This window comes from Apis mellifera, linkage group LG6 (assembly GCF_003254395.2).
Source record: "Apis mellifera strain DH4 linkage group LG6, Amel_HAv3.1, whole genome shotgun sequence".
Taxonomy (NCBI): Eukaryota; Metazoa; Arthropoda; class Insecta; order Hymenoptera; family Apidae; genus Apis; species Apis mellifera.
Window position 1 is genome coordinate 15,311,670 of NC_037643.1, and position 18,677 is coordinate 15,330,346.

General features: G+C 31.4%; 2 long non-coding RNA genes across 3 annotated transcripts in view; one reads left to right on the forward strand and one right to left on the reverse strand.

Moving 5' to 3' along the window:
- LOC107964660 overlaps positions 1-13,171 on the forward strand; it is a 27,214-nt gene extending 14,043 nt beyond the window's left edge. Inside the window, exon 2 of the long non-coding RNA XR_001703565.2 lies at positions 12,728-13,171. This is a non-coding gene — a long non-coding RNA (uncharacterized LOC107964660). The remainder of the gene's footprint in view (positions 1-12,727) is intronic.
- On the reverse strand, positions 9,951-18,412 carry LOC107964659. Of its 2 annotated transcripts, XR_003304873.1 has the most exons (7): positions 18,092-18,412; positions 15,113-15,322; positions 14,195-14,511; positions 13,962-14,075; positions 13,740-13,845; positions 11,694-13,623; positions 9,951-9,992 (listed from the first exon to the last, which is right to left on the reverse strand). It is a non-coding gene; the product is annotated as an uncharacterized LOC107964659 (long non-coding RNA). The 2 variants fall into 2 exon arrangements; XR_001703560.2 differs by having other exon boundaries at positions 13,962-14,511.
- Positions 18,413-18,677: the final 265 nt, after the last annotated feature.

Sequence of the window (18,677 nt, forward strand, 5' to 3'; positions counted from 1 at the left end):
TTGTTTTTTTTATAATATTATTTTTTTTATTTATTTATTTTCTGCGTAATATTATGTTTCACTGAATAGAAATGTGATTCTCTATGAACACAAAATTTTTTCTTATAAATTTTCGAAAGCGTGATACGTATTTGTTTTCTGTGAGAATTGATTATAATTAATATAAATACACGTATATATATATTTTTGATTTAACCATTCAATTTAATCCTTTTGATTTTTCTTTCCATTTCATTTAATTCCGCCATTGCTTTTAAATTTCCAATTCGAGTCCAGTTTCGACTCGATTTTCTATCTCCATGTATAGCTTAAATAATAGATTTTACAACACGATGCTCAACACGCTCGTAAATATCGTAAGTTCGTGGGTGATTACCGCCAATGAAATATGCATGAATGTCCGCAGCTTAATATATATAACTACACATCTACTTACCATATAGTAGCTCTTATTTCTATAATTAAAATATTCTATCCGCCATTTCGAAACGTCAAAGAAATCTCTGAAATAAATGAATAATAAATTAAATTATTTCTCCAAATCTCCAGTAAAATTCTAATTTTACTTAAATACATATAAAACTTTCAATATTGCAACATATCTTGCAATGATAAAATATAGATAAGAAAATAATAAAATAGAAAAGTAACGATTAATTGAATTATAATATGTTCAATTGTTATTAAAAAAAAAATATTAATCAATATCAAATGATTCTTCCCTAACCTAATCAATGTCAATCGATTGACAATAAAATACATAATATTCCTATACCTAAAATCTATCTTTTTTCTGCAGGAACCAAATAATTTAACAATTATTATAGATTTTTCATTTATACGTAATGTGACAAAAAATAATTAATTTTCAATTATAAATAACAGTTGTCAATTTAGAAATGACTATTAAAATTTTTTTCGTTCGTTATTATCAAGTTACTAAACAACTTTTTAATTTTGTTACGACACGTGTAATTAGAACACTTCGTGAACGATGAAATTGGTATTATCATTGGATGTATCGAATAGAAAAAGAAGATGTAAGGGATGGATGGTCGCAGGGGGCCAAGGGACAGGGGTTATTAATTTTTGGAGTGCACGGTCTCTTTCGCGGTGAAATGGCGGGTCGAAAACGGGGTAGAAGATAGAAGGAACAGGCCTTGGCAGATGGCACCCGAGGGGATATCCTTGTCCAGGATATCAAGGGTTACCCATCACCACCGCGCGCAAGTAAAGGGTAACTGATTCTAATCGCGCGCCCTCCGCGCTCTAACCTACTACGTTACTATGATGAATGGGCGAAGCGCCTCGTGACTACCGAATGCCTGGCCAATGTGGCCCCAGATATTAAAATCCGCGTGATCGATCTACGTCCTAGGTAACTACTACTTACTTAGGTCCTACGTTGCCTCGATGCGCGTACCAACCGCACCGATTTATAAGATACTTTAATCCAATCTTTGAATTTGTTTCGTCCATACGTTCGAAACGGCTGGTGATACTTGGATCGATCGTGAGATTTATATCATCATTGTACCGCAAAAGTGATCTGAAAGAATTAATAATTTGCAGTTTTCGAATCATAAGAAAAATTATTACTGTAAATTGTATATTTCTAATTTGAAATTTTTATACGAGAATGTATCACGAATGTATAATTTGGTGACTTTCTATCGGAATACAGTGTGGCGAATTCCTATGAAGTTTCTACAAAAAATTTCTATGAAATCTTAATTAACATTTAAAATCATTTTTTTTTAATTTTCAAACATTTTAACGACCACGAAGTTGGCCAATGATAATTACCAATGCACTCACAATTATTATCGTTAGTGTTATCTAGTCATTATTTTATGTACTTTCTATCGAATGAGTCGGGAAAACAATGATTTCCCGATGAAAAAATTAACCCAGTCAGTTATATAGCATCTACCGGAAACCAGAATCAGATATGGAATTGCGAACCATTTTAATACGGTCGCCTCGTAATTCATGGGACGCCGCATTTTTATTGGTATGCGCCGATCGAGATAACGATCTAAATTGAATCGGATACGCCATGTTTCGTTTTCATAAACACGCCACACGCACCCACGAAACCCAAACCACCAAATCCAATATTTTTACGTCATTCTCCTACTGCCAAAATCAACTTCGAAAAGTCCCCGATAACACCGCGTCGACGCGTTTCCGACAACTCGTGAAACGATCCATGTGAAACTTTGAAATCACTAAATACCCTCCAAATATATACGATTTTCTTTTGATAATACGTATATGAGATCTGATACACGATAAAATTCGTGAATTTTTTCTAGTAATATTATTATTTCATTCGTTGTTAGATGTCACTGTAGTCATCTTCAAATTATTACGCTTATTAAGAATGCACCGATACTTTATACATTGTTGATTTTCATTATGGTCACATTTATATTAATATTTTTATTAGGATGCTATCGATATTTTAGATATAAAGATTTTGTGAAATAATTCTCATTATTTTTATTATTGTTATTATAATATTTCAATATTTTTTTTTATTAACAAAAATTCCATTCTAATGAAATTAATGATATCAAGAATACTTTAAAGATTATTAGAATCATTTCTAAAATTTTTTGAAAACATAGGTAAAACATTATTACTACTTATTTTTTACTAATCAATAAAAAAAAATATTTTAATAATAAATTAATATTAATCAACATCAAGAAAAACACGATAATAATTTTGGTTCTACAAATGATAAAAATAGTCTTAACCTACCTTTCTTAGTTCATAAACTAACCAAATACATATCAATAGGTGGAATTCTCATAAAATTAAGAAAAAAGATAAATATAAGTATAATAGAATAATAATATATAGATATAATAAGAATAATAAGAATAAGTTCAGAGTTTCAAATTTTATTATCGAATCTCGTACAGTTCACCAGTGATCGACGATCATCGGAACGAGCCTTCGTAGCTCCTTAAACCAACCGGAAAGATAACCATGGATAGCATCTGCTAACGACGCGATCCAAAAGAGGAATCGACCGATGAAAACGATCTCCCCCTTCTTCTCGAAACGCGACAGACAATTCTACTTGGGATAAAATCGGTCGAAATCCTCTAAGGGCCACCATCGACGCGGTGGCCGAAGGAAGGGGAGATGATTCAGAGATATCGCCGCGACATAAAACCCTTAAGGTTCAAATTTGCATGTTACAACCTACGTACCCCACCTCATGGATTTTCCCTAGCGGTAGACTTTCGACTTGGACCACTTCGACACTCCTGCCACTGTCCGCCTTCGTCACATCCCTGAGCTTAGCCTTATCCCTGCTATTTTGAATGTAAGATACGCGCGCGCCTTTTCGCTACTTTCTTCCTTTTCTTCCCATCTCTTCTCTTCCTCTTGGATTTTCTGCTCGTCTTCATCCCCCTATTCTTTTAATCCTATTCCTTTATCGGTATTATAGTTCTTTAAGCATTCTCTTTTCGTACACCATTCGAGGTTTTGTTCTTCTTTTTTAAATGATACTGTGCAGTCTAACCCTTTAGGTTTTGAAAGCATATCGAAATTCGATCTCAAATTAACAATTAAATTTTATTTATGAAAAATATGACTTCTTTTTTTTTATAATTATAAGATATATTTGATTAAAATTTTTTTTCTATGAAAAAATTTATGATAATTTTCTTTTACATTCCAGTAATTAGATAAAGTATTATTAATTTAAATACATAAATAAATTCCCTTGATATTATTCATATTTCTATTTTCTTTCACAGTTCTACCATATATTCCAGCAGAATATAAAATCTTTCATATGTTACATTAGATAATTTTTAAGCACTTAAGGATGGATTTTTTAAAATTATAAATATCTTAAAATAAAAAATAAATCTCTTTAAAATTATAAATATACAAATAATTTTCTAGTTTTTTTAATTCTTCTATTTCTCATATTATTAAAATATTATATAATAATAATATATATAAATAATAATATTCTCATATTATTATTTGCATTTCCATTTATATATATATATAATAATATGCATTCATATGTATATCAGTTCACATAAAATTATTACAAATAATAATTTATACAATATTCTTTTACTTTTTGTATTAAAAAATTTGCACTTTGCTTACATATTTATGTTTGATATATTTACATTTAAATTTATACTTATACACTTATTTGCAGAATTACCGCAAAAAAAAATCAAGTGTATAAATATCTTTTTTTACCCTCTGCACCTCCAATAACAGACAGAAACGATAACTATTTGTAAAGGGCACCCCTTTTGTTTACGCAGACAGCGTTAAATCACGAGTCGCGAAGCACGGTTAAAGGCGATGGCGAACGCGTACACGCCATTCGTCGTCACTAAGTTCGCGAAGAGAACCGATACTCTGAACCCCGGTTACACCGATGTTACGTGCTAACGTAAATTAAAGGACGTCGCCGTAGTTGCCTCCACAGCCAAACAAACTTGCCGGATCTCCCCTGTTTACCTACACCTCGTCAAATTGAACCGAGCTGCCTCTCTTTCGACTACTCCTCCATGTCTCTCCATCCACATCTTCCGATGTCTCTGCAACACAACTTTGTTACCATCTTTTGATTTTACGTAATATATTCATAAAGTATACGTATACCTTTCTCCTTCTTTGGTCAGATATACGATTTTTTATCAAAAAATTAACCTTAATTCGATCTTCAATAATAATTTAAATTCTTTAAATTATGATCAAATTTGGAGATCATTCCAATAGTGAGTTTTCTTAAAACGATGACCAAAATGCAATTTTTGTAATAGAATTGTAATACATATTATCTGAAATTTTAAAAAATAGTAATTAGTTCATTTGCGTGACTCATTTGTTATAAATATTTAAAATTTTGAAAGATAGTGATTAGTATAAATGATACTGATTATTTTAAAATTGAAATTTCATGACTCTTGATGAAACGTGCATACACATCAAATTATATTCAATTTTCGAATTTGTTTTTTTCTTCTTTCCAAGATGTCTTCCTCGAATCTTTTGCAGAGTCGTTATACGTCCTCGAATCTGGCCGCTTCTTTCGATTCATTTCCGTCGACGAAATTTCCACTAGAAATGGTTGAAACAAAGATGAAAAAAGGTGGAAAGGGTGAGAAAAAAGGACGAGTATATCGTTTCGCAGGCTATCGATTCCGATGCGGTGAAACGACTCCCGGGAATGACGAACGGCCGTGCGTGCCACTCGAGGACAAAAGTTTCGTATTCCCGCGGTATTCGTCGCCCGTTATTTATTTCGACAGCGTATTATTGTTGTTGTTTATTATCTGAACTTCGGTACATTTAACTCACCATCGTTCCACCAAAGGGGGCAATACGAGAGATGCGCATTCCCAACCAGAGGAATCTTTCCATCGGTTGAGAAGTTGGACGAAGGGATGAAATAGAATTCGATTGTCTCTCCCTTTATATATATATATATATACATATCGTATTGTATTCTGAAAGTTAATATTCTTTTTTTATTCAAACATTAACAATGTGCATATTTCGTTGTTATTAATTCAAAATTACATTTTTAAAAATACCAAGTAATATTATGTATAATTATTAATTAAGTATTGTGATTTTTAGTAAATTTATATACAAATAGAAATATAATGTGAATATTATACTTAAAATCAAATCTGAAATTTTTCGAGTTGTGCCGTTAACAATGCCAACATGGAATCACTTTTTTGCTTTTTTAAAATTGATTTTTTTAGTATTTTTCTGAAATGATGAAAATAAATAAAAATATTATACAATGATAATTAAATATAATAAATGTTAATATTTATTCATAAGTTTGGTTAGAAATAAAAGATAAACCATTTTTTAAAGTTAATAATATATAGATTCATTCACATATCATATATTTTAAGGAATTATTTTTAAGCAAATTTGCAAGAATATTGATATTGTCATATTTAATCGTGTTGTTTTCGAAATACTAATTTAAAAGGGTATAAATGTATAACATAAATGAAGAAAACAAGTTTGGTTAATTTAGGTTAGGTTATGATTTTGATTTTTGATTTATGATTTTATTTGATTTTTCTAAAAAAATCAGAGAAAAAGAAAATATATATCGATTCTATACTTTATTTTTGAATATATAAAAATATTCTATAAATACTATATCACTGCTTAGCATTAATAAAGATATAATTCAAAATATAAATTATAGAGAGGCTGAATTTACATTTTTAAAAATATTCAATAATAATTGAATATTATTAATTATTGTATACAATTATTAATTAATTATGATTTTTCATAAATTTATATAAAAATAGAAATTACATTCAATAAAAACAAGTTTGAAATTTGTTGAATCGTGTCATTATTAATCAAGCAGTATGCAAATTCAATAAATAGTACATACCGATATATCTCTCATTCAGTTTCGTTTCTCACAACAGATTTAACCACGATCTTTAGCTCGATCACAGTGTTATGTTTGTACGATTATTATCATATACACGATTCAAGTAGATGCATCTCGCGATCGAATCATTTCGCTACAGTGTACACATAGTGGCAATCGTGCAAACAGGTGGTGCGTACGATTTACGCTCGTAACCAATGCTCTGTCCAAATGCTCGCGTGTGAACGCGTCCTGATTTTCGACCGTGCATCTGCCTTGCGATAACTATCGATCCTGTGCGACTCATCGATTGTTCCGCGATCGTTTCGGTCGCACGTTAGGTGGACAACGAGCGGTATACCAGATGGACATGGCCGCGAATCTGACTTCAGTTTTGTTTCGTTCCACCATGCCGCTTATCGGATTTCCTGTTCAAATATCTTTCGTTGCATCGCATTGATCGTTAGCCACTTCCGGAATATGTAAATGAACGATCGAGATTCGTCAGTTCGTTTGAATTTTTCTTCTACTCTCGTGACATTTGTGTGAAGATTGAAAAGTGTACAATAGTTTAGAATGTATGGACGTAAATTATGTGATATAACAGTGCCTTTTTTGTGATAATTATATGACATATGTTACTAAATTTGATACAAAGACAGCTATAAATATAAAATTTAAATAAAAAATTTTTTCATTTTACTTTGAATATTTTATTATACATTTTAGATTTTTGAACATTTAAATTTTTCATAAACATTCTAGTGATAATAATAAAACGAATAGACTGAAACTAAAAAATCCGTACATCAATAAATAATAATTTTTTTTAAAGATAAAAAAATGTAAAGAAATTTTTCGAACGTAACAATATTCGCTTGTAAATTTATTCAAAAATAAGAATTTCTTAAAATATATTACATGTTATCGATAATCGAATAGATTAATTTAAGTTAGGTTAGGTTAATAAAAAAAAATCCCTATAAATCTACGAATCACTATACATACATAGAAACATCATTAAAAATAGTATGCTCAATAAAGTATTTCAAGATCATCGAAATCGATGAAGACATTATTCCATAAACATTAAAAATCATGAAACATCGAAACGATTCCTTAATAACCTTTCCTCGATACAACTCGCTGATTATAGGTAAGGTTTCTCCATGTTTCACGAGAAATACGCATACGATATCGTGCAGACGAGAACAGCCACGATTCGTACGTCCGCACAATCGAAGGAGGAAGGGGGTCGGAACAGCGAGATTTACCCCAGAGCCCCGGGCAACCGCAACCCCCCGAGCGATTTCGATTATCGATAGCACTCGTTTTAAAACAGCCTGTGTGTCGATTCGTCGGTCTCCAACGCTAGCCCTCCGTCCCCCCTTTCCGCCGAGCAAAACCCACCCCGGGTTCTTTTTATTCCCTTCTCGTTGACGGACGCGACGCGACGCGACGCGATTGTCACATTCAGAGGGGGTGCAGTGGCCGTGGTCCACCCCGCAGATGCTATTCCAGATTCGTTCGATCGGCTTTCCGATTCGCGGCTTCCGATTCTCGGTTACTCGTTCGTAAACACCTGCGGCTATACCCTCTAAACCCAACAGTATCGTTCCCGCTCTCTTTTACTTCGTTTCGTTTCGTTAGCAGGCTTGTCTGCTGTTCGCCTCGCTCGCGTATTGGCGTTTCGAATTCTTCGCATTCACGACTGTCTATTCTATTATTCCACTTCGTTTTATTCCAGTAATTTTTTCTTCTATGCTTGGAGAGAAGAGGGATTGCTTTCGTTTGCTTCGCCAGTGATTGCCTAATAAAATTGGAAAAAATATAAATTGTTTAATTATATTTTTTTATCTTTGTAAATAATCAAATTTAGAAATGAAATAAAATTTGTAATCTAGTACAATGGTTCTTAATCTATAAGTCATGTCTTCAAAGGAATTTTTAATAAACGATTTTAATATAACATAACCAATGTCGTCTCGCTTTTGTTACGTAAATGGTATTGTGGAATCTCAGAAACTCGTTCAAAGATATTATCAAGTTTAAGTCTTCTAATATAAATTAGAATATAGTAATGAGAATGGCTTTGTTATATATTTCTTTCATGCCTTATTCAAAGCACGTGTTTAGAACTTGTATCAAATATACAGAAGTCTTCCAGAATCCAGACGATGCCAGTTATAGGTTAAACACTCACTGTTTCAATATAATTATTTATTTGTTTCAATTAATACATTACCATTATATTCTACATTATATATTAAAATTTCTCCATTTCAAATTAAAATAATTTCGTTAATATTAATTTCTTTAAACTTTTTCCTTGTCACGTATAGGTTAGGTTGTTAAGAATGTTACAAATCACAATTCCAAAAAGTTAGAAGAGACCGATCTAATAAAATATACAGAAGTCTTCCAGAATCCAGACGATGTCAATTATAGGTAAACACTCACTATTTCAATATAATTACTTATTTATTTCAATTAGTACATTGCCATTATATTCTACATTATATATTAAAATTCTCCATTTCAAATTAAAATAATTTCTTTAAACTTTTTCCTTGTCACGTATAGGTTAGGTTGCTAAGAATGTTACAAATCACAATCACAAAAGGTTAGAAGAGATCGATCTAATAAAATCGAAGAGAGTGCAACGATACTGGTGATCTTGGCTGGATATCGTTCCATTAGTGGCCGGGTCGACAATAGACCCTTAGGAGGCGATAAGGCGAGCGACTTTCGACAGGGTGGTGAAGCGTTCGCGTCCCATCTCGTCTTTTCCCGTTTAGTTCTCGTTTGCTCTCGAGGGAACGATCGCTCATCTCTCGAAACACCGTTTGTTCACCGCGCGGTCATACACCCTCCATCTCCGACACGTAATCTTCGCTATTCCGTGTCAACTATCTCGCATCGATCATACCACTGATACTATTAAATTCCTCTTTCCCGTTGAAAAAATGTCATCGAACCGTCTTATCTTATCACCTCTATAACGAAAGGATCGTCAAGATACGTTTAGACAAAAAGAACGTAGTCGATTCATAATAAATTATGAAGAAATTTTGTTATTAATGGAATATTGTAGATAAAATATGAAAAATATTTTATAATTTTCAGAGTTGATTTCATGCATTCAATTCAATTTTTATTAAAATTACATTCTTCATAGTAGGTAAATTTTTTTATAAAATAGTAAAGTCCTTGTGAAGATTATTTTAATTGATACAATAAAAGTAAGAATAAATAAAATAATGCTTACTTAAATAATTATCCTATGATTTGTTCGTAAACTTATTTACACGAAAAGAATATAAATTTTTGCGAAAATTATCTAATTATTTTATTTTATTCATAAGAAGTTATCTGAACGAAATTAAAATTAGAAAACTTCGCGCCTTTTTATCAATATCTAACTTTACATGTAACAACGTAATATAGAATTTCTTTTCACATATCTATAGTACATTCAAATTGAACCGCTCTTTAACTTTTTTACTTCAACCGTCTTCACTTTTTTCTTTCTTTCTCTCTCCCTCCCTCGATCTTTCCTTCCTCGATTTTCCTCAACCTGGAAAAAAGAAAAATCTCCCTGTCGCTAACTTTTTACCACGGACGATTTCCCGCATAAGAAATATGAATTGTTAATAGGAGGTAAAAGCAATTTTGTGTTGCTCCACGTAACGGAGCATCGATATATTCTCAGCAGAGTGTATTCGTCCCGCGGCAAATCGAGTCAAGTCGGTTCAAGCGGACTATGTAAATCGGGCCGATATCCCATCTCAACCACGATCCGCATACATTAGTTTTTATTTCGTTTCGCTCTTCCCTCCCTTAAGTGGTCATTTTCATAAAAAGGCCCGCTCAAACTTGCTTCCTCTCCTCTTTCTCGACAGGTTAAAGATCGTGACGAAGCGCCATCTACTTTTAATAATATTGAAACGTAAATGATAATTGTTCGCCAAATAGAAAGGATCCTTATGCTCCAAAGAAAATATGATTTGCTCGTGACAAAATACATTGGTGAATATTTATATACAAAAAATATCGATAATTTTTTAATACGTTATTAAAATCATCGCTTTGAATAATATTGTGAAATTAAATAAATGTTTAACATTACAGTCTAATTTTATCCTAAATTAAAATTAAATAAAAACTTATTTAATCAATCGATTTAATTATGATTTGCACTATCTGTTTAAACTAGTTTTCTTAATCTGGTTAATCAATTATTTGTAACAAAAAGTTAGGTTAAAACTAACCTGATTTAATCTAGTTATTTTTGTAAATACCTGTTTAACGAAAAAGTCACCAAATAAATTCTAAACTGTGTATTTTCTAACAGTTAACAAATTTCATAAGCAATTCTTTTCCCGTTAACTTCACAATTTCAATTGAATGTCAAAAATAATGTCTCACGAGAAATATTCAAAAGCACGATCGAAATTATCGACCGCAACCGATTTAGTCCTGATCGGTGGTTGCCCTCCCCAGAACTCGACCCTTCCGGAGGGAGTTTTGTATGCGGATCTAATTACTTCCGGTCGGTCGTTCGCGCCGCTCGATACACATATATCCGGAATATCACGAGTCGAATCTGCGCGGAGGACGACGTCCCACACATCTGCTCGAGTCCTTTAATATTTTTTCTCTCTCTCTCTCTCTCTCTTTCTCACAATCATCGCGTTAACACGCGTTTCGCGCACTTCTCACTTTCGAAACGTGTATAGTACGTGCAGCCTCGTCAAATTGAACGCTCGATCGGTAAAAGCTCGACGAAACGAGATTCGAGATGGGTGGTTCGACAATGAGGAGAGTAATGCTCGCGCTAGAGAGGAGCAAAACTGGTGAGTACCGAGTTAGGAATGCTTTGAACTTGCCGCAGCTTTGTCGCGTATCTCTTACACCCTACGTTCCATACTCGACAGTATTGCATCCCACCGTTTAATATTTCCAAAGTGCTTGGAGGAAAATCGACTGAATCACTGAAATAGATAGCGGATGATGTTTTTTTCATTGACTCGCTTCATCGATCCTGATTAGGTTGAATATATGTAATAATTTAGGAATGGAATTACTCGAAATTTTTCTAATAATTCAAAATATATTTAGAATATATTTCTCGAATATTCTTGAAGCCTTATTATGGAATATTGCAATGATGATTTTGAGAATAAAACTATCGACAGCTGGTAAATATTTTTTCGCAAGTAGAAACTGTTTACGTTAAAATGATTGTTAATTTTCATCTTATTTACGTTTTACTTACTCGAAATTCGTATTCGTCTTTCAAGATTAAATTAGTCGTAAGTTCGACACGTTTCTTTCATTTTTCGTTTCTTACATGGAGGAATGATGGAGAGAGAAAGTTGATAAACGAAGGAACGAAGGCGACACAGAGAGGATAGTAATATAGTTGAAGAATCCCCGCGTTGCTTTGACGCTCGTCACTCTTCGGGATTACGGTTAAGACCAAGGTGGTGGTCGTTCAACTTTCCGTCTCTCGTCGCTTTCTAAGCGCAGTCGCCTGTAAAAAATGCAAAGCTCGCTTTTTATTTAGTCAAAGCCGAAGTAGAACGCGCTCGAGTACCGCTCAAGCTTTGATCTTTTCGAAACGTCTTTTTTCGAATCTACCAACTACTTTTTCTAGATCGAATAAACAAATATATATATATATATATATAGGAAAAGATATAAAAAGTTCGATTTCCTATCTTTCCATCATTATCCTTCTCCAACACAAGTAATAAAAATTCACTTGATCGTACAATTATTCGTACAAACATTTTCCCTCCACATAATTCTATCTGTAATTAATCTCGAGTAAAGTATTTCCAAATAAAATTTTCTTACTTCTAAAATTCGTATCGGTAAGAAATTCCACTGACAACCGAGATATAAATACACGCGTAACCCGATAAAACACAAAAATAAAATTTGATGTATCATAGCAATAAATTAATCAATCGGACAACGGACGAAAATTTCCAAATTGTTTGTGAACAACAAGATATATAATTAAATCGCCGTTATAAACTCAACAATGACGCAACTTGATGGAACAAAAATAAAATTTGAATATCAGTGTAGGAGATAACGGATGAATCGGGGCATTGACAAAAATTTCGTTCCAACGAACGAAACTCGGTATATAGATATAATTCCTCCTCTCCTATCGCATTCTCCTCAACTCGTTTTCTAAACACAACGGACCAACGATCCTTTTGTGCCCGTGAAGCGAGATAAGCGGTCATTTTTCACGGATATATATAAATGCAGGTTATTAATACGTTCGTATTACAGGGCACATAGAGGAGGTAATTAGTCGATGGTTCATCAGTCACTCTGGCACATAAGAGCCGTGCATCCCTGACGCATCGTTCCGAAGCAAAAAAGTGTTGATCCTTTCCTTGAGAGCAGCAACGACCCGCAGGATGCATTAAGGAACTAATGAAACGTCGGATCGGAACGTATCCTCCTTGAGAGAATCTTCTGGAGGAAGGAGGTTTCTGGAGAAGAAAAGGATGCCGAGTGTGACGATCTCTGTCGATAGTTAATCGCCTTGCTCGAGGTGGATCGATTATTCAAATTCATTGTCTCGATACACGGCCCTTTATAGGTGGTAATTGGCGTTTCAACGAGATGCACCTGAAAAGCAATTAGTACGAAAAAAAAAAATTAAAAATACGTTAAAGAATTAAGTGTTTTTGTTTTCCTTCTTTTCAAATAAAAATAAATCTCCTTCGAGTTTTCTAATGTTGTTACAAGTGGTATCTGTATCTTCCTTAATGAAGTCACTTTAATTCAGGATAATCGGTAAGGACCCACTACTACTGGTAATAACGAAGATAAAGACACACCCTTACTGCTCCCTAGTGTCACTTTGATATCATTTTCCCTTTTGTTCCTCTTGAGCAACCTGGAAATGAACTCGACGAAAATATCAAACATAATAAAAGAAAGGATTTTCTATATACATCAACATAGATATTACTATGTAAGTACATTACATATATCTATTTCATTAACTTCATTTAAGTCACTTAAAATTATGAAATGGAAATTTATTATAAATTGTATTACAATGATAATTTGTTAAAATGAAAATTTTTCCTCTCTTCCATAATGCATCTTAACCCCTGTACTTTCCTTTTAATAATTTAATTGATTATCAATGACATATATAAACACTTTTGCATCTGGAAAGAACAACATAGATATTACTATGCAAGTACATTACATATATTCATATTATTAACTTCATTTAAGTCATTTAAAATTATAAAATGAAAATTTGATATATAAAGCGTATTACAATGATAATTTGTTAAAATAAAAATTTTTCCTCTCTTCTATAATATATCTTTTCTTTTAATAATTATGATTTTTATAATCAATGGCATATGTAAGCACTGCTGCATCTGGAAAGAACAACATAGATATTACTATGTAAGTACATTATATATATTTTATTAACTTTATTTAACTCATTTAAAATTTTCACTATGAAATGAAAATTTGTTATAAATCATATTACAATGATAATTTGATAAAATGAACATTTTTCCTCTCTTCCATAATACATCTTAATCCCTTTTCTTTTAATAATTATGATTTTTACAATCAATGGCGTATGTAAGCACTGCTGCATCTGAAAAGAACAACATAGATATTACTATGTAAGTACATTACATATATTCATATTATTAACTTCATTTAAATCATTTAAAATTATAAAATGGAAATTTGATATATAAAGCGTATTACAACCATAATTTGTTAAAAAGAAACTTTTTTCTCTCTTCCATGCATCTTAACCCCTGTACTTTCCTTTTAATAATTACGATTTTTAAACACTGCTCTATCTGGAAAGAACAACATAGATATTATTATGTAAGTACATTACATATATTCATATTATTAACTTCATTTAAGTCATTTAAAATTATAAAATGAAAATTTGATATATAAAGCGTATTACAACCATAATTTATTAAAAAGAAAATTTTTTCTCTCTTTTATAATGCATCTTAATCTTTGTACTTTCCTTTTAATAATTACAATCAATAGTATAAACACTGGTGCATCTACAAAGAAAGAAATGAAAAAATATTTTTAAATATTTTGAATATTTAAAAAATAATAAAAAGTGTTAATAAAAATAAATAAATAAGCAAAATTATTAATACTGATAATATAAATAATTTAAATGGAAAGTTAATTGATCCAACAGAGAACGTGAAATGTTCGTGAAAAATTCGAAATTATCGAATTCAAACGATTACATGTGAAGAAAAAAAAAAAAGAAGAGAAAAAAAGGTGAAAGAGTTGTATTTCACTGTCCAACCTATCACCTCGATCGTTTCGAGCGATTTGGCGAAAGGAGGAACGTTGCCTCGCTTGTGCCGGCGTGGAAAGGTGAGCTTCCACCTTTCCACTTGATAGGGGTGGTTTCTCGGTGATAAAGTGCAAGGAGAATCGCGCACGAGGTCACACCGACCGGCATCCCCATTGGCAGCCCAGTTTCAAGCTAGAATCGTGATTGGTCGAAGGTCGTGGGTCGCCTCACCTACCCTCTATCCAACGTGACCTCCCACGCGAACCCGCGAGATAACTACTACCCTTCCACCTTTTCCGGGTTTCGCTCGCCGCTCACAGCACACCGCTTCGTCCTTTCCCAGTTCCAACCTTTCTATCCTATCATCTTCCAAGTAATCGTGCCCGTAACCACTATCTTATATCATCTTCTTTTAACCCTCTTCTTTTAACCTTGGCCGACAATGCCATCGAGATTTGCAGAGAAAGGTCTTTGAAAGGTGTTTATTCTGATTATTAGCTGGATAATTGGGTAAATGATATTATTTGGTTGTTGCGCATGAAGTGGCCCATTTCAGTAATCTGTAAAATCATTCAGAAATAAATGATTAAATGTATTGGAAAATATTGATTTCTATTATAATAATTTGATTCTTTATAAAATTAATAAATAAGATATATATATATATTTAATAATTATTTTGTGTATGTCAATTTAAAATTTAAAATTAAATAAAATGTAATTAAATGTACTGTTAATAAAATAACAGAAAAATTGATAAAAAAAATATAAAATAATAGTTTCATCCTTTAAAGAATATCTAAAAAACATTTCAATTCATTCTTCTAATCCTATTTGATATGTATCAATTAAAAATTACATGAATACATATTAAATATTATTTCATTATAAAGAAACAAATTGAAAAATGTATTCTAATCTAACCTAATTTATCTTAACCTAACTTAATGTTTTAAATTCGATTATTTTTTATAAATTCAATATAAATTATATCATAACTATAATATTTGTTTATCTAATGATTTATAGATAATCATATATATATATATATATATATATTATTTATCAAATTTATGTAAATCTCTATCATCTATGATAAAAAATTTCCAGCAATCTTCATAAAGAGATTAACGAAGCAATAAATGGATTTCTCGTATTAAATGAGGAAGGACGAGCAGAAGAGAATCAACACGTTTGAAAAAGGATCAAGCGGTGCATTATTGAGGATGGTTTGATAATTAATTAGAGTGGCAGCGGCGGCAATGTAAACAGACATTCAGTCGGCGAAGCGGTAGATTCAGTTCGGCCGACTGGAAGATTTCGGTGTATTCGGTTTGGTCTTTGGGGCAAACATAATCGACGTCGATGCGTTCTCCCTTGAGAATCGTCGACGTCGATGTCTCGACATAGTTGGCGACGAAATGGACGCGCGGATCTGTTCGAGAGAGAAGCTAAGTTTCTCTCGATCATCGCCAAAAGTTGTCGGTTCTCCGCGATGAAATAATTGCACAGATGGTCGTTCGATCTCTCTATTTACGTTATGATTGGTCATTTTCAAACATATATGTGTATATATATCTAATGCATACGCAATATTTAATATTTGATCACACTAGCAGAATAGATCGATTCTGTCGTTTGAAAATTTTCTGCCAACTATTTCTTTGCGACCAATTAATATTAATTTCCATTAGTACTATCAATATTTAAAAGTAAATATGCGTACGCAAATATCATTCACAAATGAATGTCGGAATGGAATTTCAAATGGAAGATCGAAAAATAGTTTAATAAAAGTAGTACTATAATTAAAGATAATATTAATTAATTTTTCCTTTTCCTTTATCTTTTATATTCATCTATTTATATTATTTATCTATTATAATTTATCTATTTACATTTAAACTTTTAATTACTTATAATAAATAACGAAACATAAATTTTATGAAATATGTTTATCCTCAATAAATGGCTTTAAAATATTGAAAGATTTTAGTAGTTAGAGGTTAACATTGTTCTATATTTAATAATTTTATAGTTACCAATTCAAAGTATAATATATATTTCGATTAATCGTTGAACGTTTTCGATGAAGGAATTTAGTTTATTAGAAATTCAAATCGCGTAGAATCTGTTCGATTTATAGGAATACGTCGTAGTAATATATTACACGTAAGTACATACGAAACGAAGCTGGACAGTTTATATCGTATATGGGTTGGTAAACCACAAGTAGATTCCCTTTCACTCTGCGGTTTTCTCGCGCATGCGGGAAACCATGATATTTCACGGGAAGATATTTTACTTTAGAAGCGGAAGGATATACGATTTAGGATGTATAGATGGCGGAAGTGGCACGATATGTCTTCACATTGCGGTCTCTCAATCACGATACTTTGTTTAACTATAATACTATACGTATTCATTCAATGTTTGGAAATACAAATCCATCATATATAAATAAAATATGAAATTTGTATATGAAATTCACTAAATTGTATAAAGTCTAATATGTTAACTCTTTAATTGTATATCTATTCATAATATTGGCAATAAAAAAAACGTATTTAAACCTATAGAAGCTATAAAATTGTCAATAATCAATCACCTTATATTATATTAAAATCGCTTATTGATAATGTTTTATGTTTCATCATCATGCTTATTGACGATAATTGTTGCTTATTGACTGTTGTTAATAATTATAACTATGTCAAATTTTACGACCAAATAATTATACAGATATTATTATTATTAATTTTATCTAATCTAATTTAATTTAATTAGATTTTATAAGAATATTTTAAGTTAATAAAATTCTAGGGTAATTTTTCTTATTTTAAATTACTGGATTCTATAAATGTTAACGATTTCGAAATTCTAATCAACGTTTCTCTAATTCGTCGATTTTCGGTATCGAGTTAAACATGAGAATGATCGGTGGACGTGTTAATGGAATCAGTTGAAAGGTAATCCATTTTCACAAGACAAGAAGCAGGTCGTAGCGATGCGCTGGTAATTGCGTTAGAGTAATTACGTTATATACCTATGTGCGAATAGCACTTTTCCAAATAACAGTAAATGGTATCAAGCACAGTGCTTGCCTGATCAATACGAAGAATATATGACATCATATGAAGAAATTATTATTAAAGCATCCTAAATCTTTTTTTTTTTTTTTAAACTTGTCAGAATAAAATTTAGAAAAATTGAAAAGATCTTACATTTTTGTAATCTGTACGAAATTATGTTATATTAAAAAAAAGTGGAAAAATTCTATATTTTTTTATAATATAGAAAAATATAAATATAAAAATAAAATGAAGTACCTATTGGTATATTTGTTCATGTCGCGTATTTCGACAAAAGACAAAACTTGAACACGAGAGTAACTGGAAAACAGACTGCATGTTTTAAGTGCCACTTGTGTAACGTAGAAGGCTAATAGAAGAAGTCATGCAGTGTCATTGTTGGTAGACAATATCACAGATGGTTAAGTTTCTCCACACGAATACTTGTGATTCATTGAAAACCATTGAAAGCCAGTACTCAACATACCTTCTATCCTGCATTCTCCATATTATTTTATTTCCATAATATTTGCAACGTATCAAACATTTTTTTTTTTTAATAAATATCATTTTACTGTATTCTTCTAAAATCGATATATATATTTGTAAAATTTTAATCAAACAAAACTAATTTCGTGCAATAAAAAAAATCAAATAAACTTATCAAAACTTATCAAAATAATAATCTTAATTTACGATCTTAATAATCTCAATCGTTATATAGATAAAATATAAGCTAATTATAGTTAGCATTAAATATGTTAAAATTGTTTACTTACTTTATTATATTATTAATGTTACTTACTTAACTTTGTATGCTCAATTTATGTTATAATTCTTCTAT